General features: G+C 47.3%; 1 pseudogene; it reads right to left on the reverse strand.

Annotated features, from left to right (window-relative positions):
* Positions 1 to 11,779: 11,779 nt before the first annotated feature.
* Positions 11,780 to 11,958, reverse strand: LOC125352116 (annotated as a pseudogene).
* Between the last annotated feature and the right edge of the window lie 209 nt (positions 11,959 to 12,167).

Genomic DNA, 12,167 nt, shown 5'->3' on the forward strand with positions numbered 1-12,167 from the left:
AGACAGACAGTGAGCAAGCGATAGAGACAGAGGAGAGAGGAGAGAGAGGAGAGAGAGGGAGATAGACAGACAGACAGACATACACGGCTTGTGTTCAGGGCTCATGTAGACAAGGTACTCCCTGAGGAGTTGTGTTCTTATCTCCCAACCTGAGGGGAAGGGAATGCAAACCCTTTCAGGGTTGAAGCTTCTAGATCTATAAGGCTTTCATCTTCTCCAGCACCTTGCAAGCAGCAAATCTTTCTCACGGGGGACGGGGGTGGGGTGGGGCGCAGCCCGTAAGCCATAAATGAGTTGTCTACCACGCTTGTTTCTGGGGCAGTGGCTTGACACGAAGCACTGCACTTACCTATGGCCACACACTGTGCGGTTCTCATTACCGAGCGGCTGGGCTGCCTCCTGCGGTACCGAAGCTCGAGCCCTGACCGCGGACACGGGGTCCGCTGCTCTGCAGCAGGGCTTCCACCCCAGGCCAGTGCAGGCTCGTTTCTAAAGGCCCCACTGGCCCAAGGTCCCTAATGCCACCCTGGCACAAACCCGCCTTTTGAGTAGCTCCTCTCACCTTGCTCCTGGACCAAGGTCATGCATGGTTCTTCTTAGCTCCCACTGTAGGTACCTATTCCTCAGCTAGCATCTAAAACCTCCAGCCACCCGATTCACCTGCCTTGTTGCGCTCCATCCACATTAATACCGCCTCCAAAGATGTGTTGGAATGTGTTCTCCCTTCCCTACTTCTGCTGGCTGTTCTTGAAATCCAGAATACGATTTCCATTTGTATCTGGGCCTAATGGACACCTCTTCTCTGCTGGCTTCTCTCGCATACATCATCCGCTTTCGCGATTGCTTGCGATGAGAGCTCACCTTCCTGATGTAGTCTCATGCCACCATCAGCTTACCTGCCTGAAGGCATAAGGTCACCTTGGAGGAGCAGTGTTTGGTAGTTGAGTTAGCCATTTTCATGCGTCCCTTGAGGGGTTGCATCCATGTTACCCGTTGGGGGTCCAGCGACGCCTAGCAGTGTTCCTTAGATATGGCGACTGCACCGCAGGTCTGGGAGGTGCTGATCTTCCTCCCGTACCCAGGTCCCTCCCCTATGCACTGAGCCGGGTGGGCACATGGACAGGGGCTGGGAAGAAGCCAGGGCGGGGGAGCTGTCTCAGCTGCTCGCAAACATTAATGTCCACAGACAGCTCTAAGTGCTGTCTACCTTTGGCTTTGAGTCAGATATAATAAAGCAACATCAACCATTAGGAGTAATGCTTTTGAACTTTTGTTGTAAGGCTCACAAAAGATGTGTGCGATCCTTGACTGGTGTCAGATGCAATAAATATAATCTCTGGGAACACACAGATGAAATTGCTTTAATCATGGCTTTCGTTTGTTTTCAGTCCTCTAAACCTCCTGGGTGTAGAGCAGACTCCCCGGCCCTTCGCTCTGTGACGTCCCCGGGCTCTTCTGGCCCTGGCTTTAGGAGTCTTTGGTGGATCTCTCTGGGTATTTGACGCTTGTCATGGAGGACCTTGGGCTCTCCATGTCCGCATCTTGGGGATTCACTAAAAGAAAGCGTATTTGTTCTGCAGGGGTGGCCTCTTCTTCCTTTGTCTCTGACTATGTCCTCATAGGGAACGAAGGGGGGACTTGCCCCTGGCTCTCTTCAGACACATTTACTGCTGTCCTGGACGTGGGTAGCATTGAGTCCTTTCCTACCTCTTCTCGCCAGCACAGACCTCCTCTCCCTGGGCCCCTGCGGAGCGACTGGGAGACCATCAATCCACTCCTCCACGGGATGATGAATAAACCAAATGAGGATGGCGGACGGGACTTGTGGGAAAAGGTGCCCCATTCCCACCACCGGTTCTTTCCAATGTCACCCGTCTCCTCAGACATCTTCCCAAGGGGGACTCGGTTTACTCCCTCCTAGATTCTGGAGTGGAAGAACTCGATCCACAGGGCATGCATTCCTGGTGCTCACGCAAGCCGTGTGTAAGGAAGGCTGGCTCCAGGTCAGGTCCTTCCTAGTTTGTATTTGGAATACAATGACAAATAAAACGGACACCGTGCGGCCCTGGTGAGCCTTCAGGGTTGCTGGAACAGTCAGGCTCGGAGTCGCTCAGTCCATGTTGATGAGTATTATAATGGAAAAGCGTGGGGTACGTGGAACTGTTGACAGAAGGGAGAAGTAGAAGGGAGACGGCACGGAGACGCCAAGGTTGAGCAGGTGTCCACCCTGCGTACCCTCCTGGGGACGCTTCATCTAGACGCCTTGGTGGCCACACCCTGCTTGCCTTGCGGCCCCGCCTCTCTCAACTCCCTGTGAGCATACACTTGAGGCATTCGCTCTCTTTGGGCTCCTCATCTACGCTCTCCTTTCCTCTTACGCCTTTCCACAGACAATGTCAACTGTTCTCAGCCCCACTCGCGCGTTAGGGCCCAGCTTACAATGTGACTCCCCTAGAGTGATGCAGCTATTTATCCTGTGTGATCTCATAGCATCCTGCGGGCACCTCCGATGACGGTACCGCCTTTCATGTGGTTCCCTATTTGTGTGTCATGTTTGGTTCTTGCTGGGTCTTTGTGGGGGTCCAATTTGTGTTCTGTGTCAGTATTCCCAGTGTCATGCCTTGAAAGTGACAGTTCTTTCTCATGCACGTTCGTTGTATCAACTGGTGAAGAAATAGAGGCCTCCTGACCACAGTCCAGCTTTCCTTTCTTCCTTCCTTTCCTTGTTTTTATCTGTCTCTCCACCCATCCAACCATCCATCCAGTCATCACAAAAGGGTAGATGGAAAATGCTTTTGCTTGCCACTGCAAACAAAATTCAGGTTTTATTATTATGTGGGCAAGAGGAATCCCACCTCCCTGCTCGGGCAGGGCAAGTCCCTCTGACTGGCAGGACACCCATGCTATCTTCCTTCCCTCGTAGGAGGACATTCTGGGCCCGTGGTGCTAACAGCTAGCCGTGCTTCCGTTCCCCTTCTCTTCCAGCAGACCCTTCTCGGAGCACACAAGCCATGGCTTGCGCTGGGTGGAGATTGCTACAGCGGGAGAGAGGAAAGCTGAGGGGGTACGGCATCATGTTCCACCTCTGTGGAAGTGGCACCTTTGGGACCACAGTGACTACCAGCCATTTATGGTACGTATTCGTTGCCCCGTTTCCCTTAATCATCCCGACTGGCCAGAAAATGTGTTGTTTGGCACCGATTTTGTATATGCTTACTTGATTTTCCTATTTTAGAGATGAGGACTTGCTCTTCCTGGGACCCTCTTGTTGTTATAAAAAAACGAAACAGCGGGGAATCCTTGCTGACAAGCGAGGAGAGCATCGAAATTGACAGTCACAGTCACAGAACTCAGAGCTTACATTAGGGCAACCTCGAGTCACTGGAAGGCTTCAGCGACATAATTAAAAAGGCCAGCTAAAATCGTGCATCACTGTAATAATATTTACTCCGAGAACTCACAGTTGGACCAGGGTTTCCATCACAGGCTCTGCTGACATAAGGAATCTTAAACCTCGTCTTTGACAGGAAGTATTTTGGGGCCTGGTCTTGGAAGGCTTGGCGTGATTCCTCTCACAGATGCTCCTTGGATTTGTGGATTATTAAAGACTGACATTAGATTTGAGATGACTGCTCAGTTGTTTCCACACCTGATTGCACCACAGAATCTGCTAGAAGACCTTAGAAATCTCTTTCTCTCTCTCTCCCTCTCTCTGTGTGTGCGTGTGTGTGTTGCTCCTGGGGCCTGAACTCAGGACCCTGGGAGGTATCTCTGAGCTTCTTTTGCTCAGGGCTAGTGCTCAGCCACTTACACCACAGTTCTCCTTCTGGCTCTTTCTGTGATTCATTGGAGATAAGAGCCTCACATACTTTCCTGCCCAAGCTGGCTTTGAACCATGACACTCAGATCTCAGCCTCTTGGGTAGCTGGGAGGGGAGCCCCCAGTGCCGGCAGAAATTTCTGGATTTTTATGTGCTACTGTAGGAACATGATTCAGGAGCTATTCTTAAGTATGCAGGTTATTCTCCAACTCATGAGGACTGCTTGTCTTAAGTCCATGATGTCTACGAGGTAGAAGTCCGTTGAGAGAATAACCTTGAAGCCTCTTAGTACCTGTCTCTCCCTGGGACTCTAGGAGTCAACAGGCAATGAATCTTTATTTAAAAAGATTTTTTTTTGGGACAATATTTGGGATTGAACTCAGGGCCTTGCAACTTGCTAGGCAGGTACTCTACCCCTTGAGCTAAGCCTCCAGTCCCTCTTTGCATTGGTTATTTTTGAGGTAGGGTCTTGCTTTATGTGCAGGCTGGCCTGGGTTCTGATTCCCCCATGTCCCTGAGGAAGAGAGGTGTGACACACTAGATTCGTCCATTGGTTGCTCTGACTTCTTCTACACTGTTCCTTGCCTGGACTGGCCTAGAACCACTACTGCTGCCCTCCTCCAGCACATGTCCTCACTTCTTTGCTCTTCTAATGCAAGGATTGTATTCAAACGCCATTCACCAACTCACACTTCCTTCTGGAGCTTCAGACTCACATGTGCAGCAGCCGATGGAAGACCTGCACTTGGCACATCAGATGGACCCTTAGATTCTCAGGGCTCCACCGAGATCATCTTCCCCCCCCCTTCTTCTGTTCTCCTCTCTCCTGTCCTGGAGTCCACGGTGCTGCCTTTCCTCCAGTGTCCACTCTGGACTTTTTATCTCTGCCCTGGAATGAACCCTGCAGATTCCATACCATTACACAGACCCTCTCTGGTACCACGTTTCACTCCCATTCCCTCCGCAATTCTCCTGATACCAGCTTCCAGGTGATTCTCCTTCCTACCATGTTTTCTCTGGCCAATCCAGCCCCCCCCTCCCCCCCGTTCCTTGAGTGGTTACTACGGCTTAGATGTGCCTTGGCACCCAGGGTACCAAAATAAGTTACAGTGACATCAGGGGTAAAACTGTAAGGAAGAAAAGCAAAAGAAAAAGGCACAATTTTGCATAGTATCTTGAAAATAACAGCAACAAGGATAAACCACACATTTCTGTAACTGGGAGTTCATTTTGCTTAGCATCACCTTATGTGTTCATATGTACTAGCTATTGAGGGCTGGGGATATAGCCTAGTGGCAAGAGTGCCTGCCTCATATACACGAGGCCCTAGGTTCGATTCCCCAGCACCACATATACAGAAAACGGCCAGAAGCGGCGCTGTGGCTCAAGTGGCAGAGTGCTAGCCTTGAGCGGGAAGAAGCCAGGGACAGTGCTCAGGCCCTGAGTCCAAGGCCCAGGACTGGGCAAAAAAAAATAATAAATATAACATATGTACTAGCTATTGAGATATTATGATCATCGGATAGGACCATCCTAGACATGTACTAGTTATTACCAATGAGGGACACTATAGAGTCTGTGTTTCTTTGGGTCTGGCTCACTTCACTAAGTATGATTTTTTCCCCAAGTCTTTCCATTTCCTTAGGAATGGGGAAATGTCATTCTTTTTGATAGATGCATAGAATTCCATTGTGCATATGTACCACATTTTTCCTGATCCATTCATCTACTGCAGGGTATCTGGTTGGTTCCATATTTTAGCAATGGTACATTGTGCTGCAATGAACATAGTTTTGCTGGTAGCTTTAGTGTGGTCTTGCTTGTGATCCTTTGGGTAAATGCCCAAAAGTGGGGCTGTTGGGTCGTAGGGTAGCTCTATGTTTAGCCTTTTGAGGAACCTCCACACTGCTTTCCAGAGTGGTGGAACAAGTTTACATTCCCACCAACAGTGTAGTAGGGTTCCTTTTTGGTCAAATCCCCTCCAGCCTCTGTTGTTATTAGTTTTCTTGATAATGGCCATTCTTATTGGGGTGATGTAGGATCTCAATGTTTTGGTTTGCATTTCTTTTATGGCCAGTGATATTGAGCACTTCTTCATGTGTCTCTTGGCCATTCTCATTTCCTCTTCAGAGAAGTCTCTCTTTAAGTCTTTAGCCCATTTATTAAAGGGGCAGTTGTTTGAGGATTTGTTTTGGGGGAAGTTAATTTTTTGAGTTTTAAGTATATTTTAGATATGAGGCCCTTGTCTGTTGTATGGCCAGTGAAGATCTTCTCCCAATCTGAGGGATTTCTATTTATCTTGTAAGACATGTCCTTTGCCATGCAGAAGTTCTACTGCTGGTTATTTCCTGTCTCTCCCTGGACTGTACATTCTAGCTGTTACTATTCTATAGCATTACTATTCTAGAGCAATAAATATCATTCTAGAGTGTTCTAGAGAATCACTCTGTTCCGTGGTGTCTTGGGGCACTTTTCATAGGAAATTTCCACTATCTTGGATGTTTTGGAAACATCACCATGTCGTTTCTCCCCATGTATCCATCAGAGCCCTTAAAGCATGCTTTCTCTCAACTCTGTCCCCCTGAAACTTTGGCTGACCTGACTAGGTTGTGGTCCCCACTTTATATATACCACCCAGTCTGTCCACAATCTTTCCTTAAAGTGTGTGCAAGAATGTGCTTGCATGCTTATTTTTTTTTTTTTTTGCTTGCATGCTTATTGCTTCTTCTGTTGGCTTGATTCATCTGTTACCTTCAAAGCTTGGAACCACAAATGGCTTTTGGTAGGCACTGAATGAACACTTCTTGAATGAATGAAGTATTGGGTGTCTAACTTCCAAAATCATAAATCATAAAACAATCTATACTTACATTTTAGCCATTCTTCCAATTTTTGAAACGCATGTCATAAATTAATGCACTGGCAGCAGAGTTCATAAAAATAACTGTGTGTTCTGATTAATTGACTCATGTTACTCAATTAATTCTCTTATTAGAGGGTCAGCCAGAAGCAGGAAGTGAAGCAAATATATTGTGGCATGGATCAACATTCTAACCTTTCCCTTAAGCAGAAGATGGGGACTAGGTTTTGAAAAACAACTGAGGTTACTAGGCATTACTTCATTCTTTATGACATATTGGATATTTATTTTGCCTTTAAACCAAAGGAAACCATATTTCATTGCGGTGAATCATGTTAATAATGGAAAACAAAATGATGCCAACGTTTTAAGCTAAAATTATAGTGTCAGTTATAAGTATGGAGGAGGCTGAGATACACATGTGGGTATATACGGTCTTGGCTGCTCTTTTCATCCATTGTAGCATTGTGGGTACAGGAGGCTGTGACTGGCTTGAGCCATGTCCCGCAGATGCACCTAGGAGAATGTGACAGGTGAGACAGGTAGTGTTGGAGGGAGGAAGTCACCTGTCAAGGATGCATCTTGAGGATGAATGAGCTTTGAGCACAACACATGTAGCCTCTGTAGCCGTGAATATCTATTGATTTGTCTCTTTGAGCCAGCCATGAGGTTCCCCACTTTATACAACCTCTGCCATCCAATCTACGTTGAAACTCTATGAAGCTATTATGAATTTCTTAGTTTTACAGACTCACAAATTGTTCACTGATTCCTGGTAGTTTTGGAAGTAGCTAGGGACTTAGAAAGCACAAAGTGGATTGACTCCATCATTTAGGATTCAGGACAGCGTGGTGATGACCTTTTGATGTTGAAAAGGAAGAAGATGCCTTCTGAAATTCCTCTGTCCTACTGTCACCCTAATAAATGATCCCTTGGTTCTCTCACAACTATGTCTCATGAAGGCAAAGGAGACTCCTATCCCTTGCTCCAATGACACAGGCAGCCATATGTGACTGCTAGATTGGGACAGTTGCTCTCCCTTCAGAGAGAGACTTCGCAGCCTATTACTGTTGAGTTCACAGTAAGAGACCAGAGGCCAGCCTATCACTATTGAGTTTGCAATCGGAGACTAGAGTCCAGCCTATCACTGTTGAGCTCACAGGAGGAGACCAGAGGCCAGCCTATCACTGTTGAGTTCACAGGAGGAGACCACAGTGCAGTATCTGAGCTCAAAATTCTTCCTTGCTGCTCTGGCTCTATTATGCCCTGCACAGATGTGTGAATCTCACAACTTTACACGTGGTTGAACATTAAAGGGTGGCAGTATCATCAGCTCCTCTTATTGTTCAGATAGGGACATTGAGCCCCTAGGAGATGAGACCACTTGTCCAAACCAGGGAACCCTGAGTGTAGAAGCCGAGTGTTCTCATGGGTTTGGGGTGTTTGCCTCTGAGTGGCAGTTGCTCTGCCTGGTGCCACATTCGCAGCCCTGTTCACGGTGCCTCTTCTATTCAGCACCTTTGTCTAGAATGGAGCTCCTGTTCCCGCATTCCCGAAGGCCGGGGTCCTTCCTCTTGGCTGGGCTTGCTGGCTCCTCCCCACACACCTTTCCCTCTTCCCTGAGGTCTAGGGTGCTATCCACAGAGCCGGCCAACCTCTCTCGTACTCAAGGAAAGGCTTATCTGTGTTTTGAGATGAAATACAAATTGTTCTTTTTTTTTGAAGGCTGGTACTGAATTCAGGGTCTTGACTTCTCAGCTTTCCCCGCTTCCCCCAGCTGGTTCCCTGCAATTAGAGCCATGCTTCTGCTTCTGGCTTTTCTTTCTGGTTAATTGGAGACAAGAGTGTTTCAGACTTTCTTTTTCCAGGCTGGTTTCAAAGCTCAGTTGCTAGCTCTCAGCCTCCTGGGCAGCTAGGATTCCAAGTGTGAGCCCTGGCGCTGAAGCCCATCTCAAATCATTCTATTCTATTAAGACACCATCTTCAACTACTTGAGCCCACAACCAACAATGCTTCTGCCCAAAGTCTTTGTGTCGGTAAGTCAGGGCTTGTCTCCTACGAAACTACAGATCATTGCAACGCTAGTGTTTACCAGAGTTGTTCTTGAACATGTATCCCCTAAACTATATGCTGTTTCCTGGAGGATTCGTCCATGGCTGAGTCGATCTGTGAGGTGCCAGTTGTCCTGTCATCCAAATAGGGATTCATATTACACGTTAGCACTTTAAAGGCTGAGAAAAAATCCTGCATTCTGCATTATCTATCTCATCTGGCGTAGGTGGTTTTTGTTTCTTTTTTCCCCTGTTTGTTTCTTGGTGCTAATCCTGGGGATTGAACTCAGGCCTGGTGCTGTCTCTGATCATCTCTGCTCAGGGATAGTGCTCTATCACTTGAGCCACAGCTATACGTTTGGCTTTTGGTAGTTAATTGGAGATAAGAATCCCATGAACTTTCTTGCCCAGGCTGGCTTTGAACTGTGATCCTCAGATCTCAGCCTCCAGAGTAGCTAGGATTATAGGTATAAACTACTGGTGTTCAGCTGGCTCATGTCTGTCTTTCTGTCCTTCCTTCCTTCCTTCCTTCCTTCCTTCCTTCCTTCCTTCCTTCCTTCCTTCCTTCCTTCCTTCCTTCCTTCCTTTTTTCTTTTCTAGTCCTGGGGCTTGAACTCTGGGCCTGAGCACTGTCCCTGAAATTATTATTTTTTTTGGCCAGTCCTGGGCCTTGGACTCAGGGCCTGAACACTGTCCCTGGCTTCTTTTTGCTCAAGGCTAGCACTCTGCCACTTGAGCCACAGCGCCACTTCTGGCCATTTCCTGTATATGTGGTGCTGGGGAATCAAACCCAGGGCCTCATGTATATGAGGCAGGCACTCTTGCCACTAGGCCATATCCCCAGCCCCCCTGAAATTTTTTGTCTAGGGTTAGTGCTCTGCCATTTGAGCCACAGCTCTACTTCTGGTTTTTTTCCTGGTTAATTGGGGATACATTTCTCATAGACTTTCCTATCTGGGTTGGCTTTGAATGATGATCCGCAGATCTCAGCCTTCTGAGTAGCTAGGATTATAGGTGTGAACCACCATCATCTGGCAAATAGTATTGATCTTTGTATTTTTAAAATGTTTTTGTTTCTATCTATCTATCTATCTATCTATCTATCTATCTATCTATCTATCTATCTATATTTTGCCAGTCATGGGTCTTATGAACTCATGAAGTCAGGGCCTGTGCACTGTCCCTGAACTTTTATACTCAAGGCTAGTGCTCTACCACTTTGATCCACGGAGCCATTTCCTGGCTCAGCTTTTTAAACACCACGCCTCTTTAATTTGTATCCTTAGAATCTTTCACTTGGTGAAAACATTAGTATCCTACTGAGTGCCTTTGGGAGAATGTTCTAAGCGTTCATGATAGACAATTAGACATGTAGAAGTTTCAACTTTGCAGTTCAACTATAATATTTATGTCTCAATTTTGCCTCTGTATTCCACGGATTGTTTCTGACTGCTTAAAAACTGGATGTGGTAGCAAGAAGGCTAAAGAGAGGGTTTGTCTGTTTGTTTGACGACAGGATTCCTGGGAGAGACAGGAGCCTCTGACGTGCTGAGATGTGGCAGAGGTAGAGACTGGTCAAGCAGGAAAGGGAGAGCTTGTCCCGAGGTGACAACGATTTATGAGTGTGAACTTGTCCTGTGCTGAAAGCGAGGTTGAGTCTGGAAAGGCCAGGACTGCTCGTTACGGGCACGTCTCAGTAGAAAGGTCAGAACCCAAGAAACCTTTATGTGAAGAAAGCAAGTAACGCGGATGGAGGAGACCCACTGTAAGCTTGGAGAATGAAGAGAAGATTTAGATAAAGGGGGGGGGGGGGACATGGATCAGAATGGAGAGTTATAAAACACTCCCGTTTTGGTTTCAAAACCTTTCCTGGGCTGAGCTCCCAGATCTCTTGCTGAGGCCCCAGCTGTTAAGGCTCTCTTCTTGCCAACACTTCCTTCTTTTCCTCCTTTCCTGCTTCATGTGTCAGTAATGACCTTAAATAACCCCAGATCCCTATCTGTTCCAGTCAGGTTGGTTCGACAGTTATTTATTGAGCGCTTACTATATGCCAGGTTGTGCTGGAACTACAAAGAGAAATGAGAGTCTTTTTCCTTGGGAGCACCAAGGCCGGGAGGGGTAAAGGGGCCATTAGAAACAACAACAAGCTATTCAACATGGCAGCCTGACAGAGAAGGCACCTGGTCCCTTCTGAGGACTTCGGTGACCCTATCGATGGGACCAACGTCTCAAAAGAAAGCCCAATGCCTGGGTGACTTTTTGGGGGGTGGGGGTGGGGGGGGTCATGGGTATGTTTTCATTTCTTTTTAAATGAGAGCTAAGAATGGGTATGATTCAAGCCTGGATTTTAAGTGTGTTTATAGCAACAGAGTTGTAGAGTGATTTTGAGTATTTTTCATAGAAGGTGGTGGCCCATGGAAGTTACATGTAGCCGTTAGTGTCTTTGGGTGCCATCACAAAGTACTACACACCAGGAGAGCAATTATTGCCTCGCACTGTGGAAGCCACAAGTGTAAGATCAAGGTGTTGTCCAGACTGGTTCCTTCTGAGGGTCATGAAGGAGAATGTGTTCCAGGATAGAACACTTTCTTACTGTGGAGGACCACCTTCTCCCTGTGTCTTCTCTCTGTACACTAGCTCTGCCTCTTGGCCTGGCATTCCTTGCTATACGGAATCCAGTTGTATAGGGTTGGGGCTACCCTACTGCAGTGTGACCTTACCTTAGCTAGTTTCATCTGCAATAGCCTTGCTTCCAATTTAAGTCACATTGGGAGGTACTGGGCATTGGGACTTCAGTATACGAATTGGCGGTAGGGGGCAATCTAGCCTAGGCTAGTGACCCTGGGCTCCTGGGGAATGTCCCTGCTTCTTTCTGGAACCAGCAGGCTGGGCTTGCAGGGGAAGCCATATTGATGTCATGTGACCTACAGTTATCTGTGATTTCAGGTCCTCACACTTCCTCCACCAAGACGCAAAGTGAACAGCCAGGTGCTCCTGACGCCAGTTTTGCTAGTGGCAAGTGTTCTCAAGAATTTGATTGGAACCCCAGAGGGGTGCACTCTTCCCGGAGGTACCGCAATACCAGGCCGATGCGTGGAGCGGATGGAGCAAACTCCCAGCTCCCAACATCCATTTAATATGTTGTCCTCGGATAGAAGACGTAGGGGATACTAAATTGATAAGAACAGATACTACGCTTGATCTTAGCGAAAAGGCTGAGAAGAGATTGGAACATCTTATTTTCGACCTAACTTTGAAAAGCAGGTGACTAGATTACTAAAAACAAAACAAAACAAAAAACCAGTAATCGGTAGCTGAGTGTGGTGTCTTCAAAATGCTCTCTTCTTATTGGACGAGGCTATGGCATTCCATCGATCTCTCCCTTGCATGGTCCTAACAGGGGCCCCGGGATAGAGCTCGATGGTTCTGCTTCTGA

The sequence above is a fragment of the Perognathus longimembris genome, chromosome 5, assembly GCF_023159225.1.
Source record: "Perognathus longimembris pacificus isolate PPM17 chromosome 5, ASM2315922v1, whole genome shotgun sequence".
NCBI lineage: Eukaryota > Metazoa > Chordata > Mammalia > Rodentia > Heteromyidae > Perognathus > Perognathus longimembris.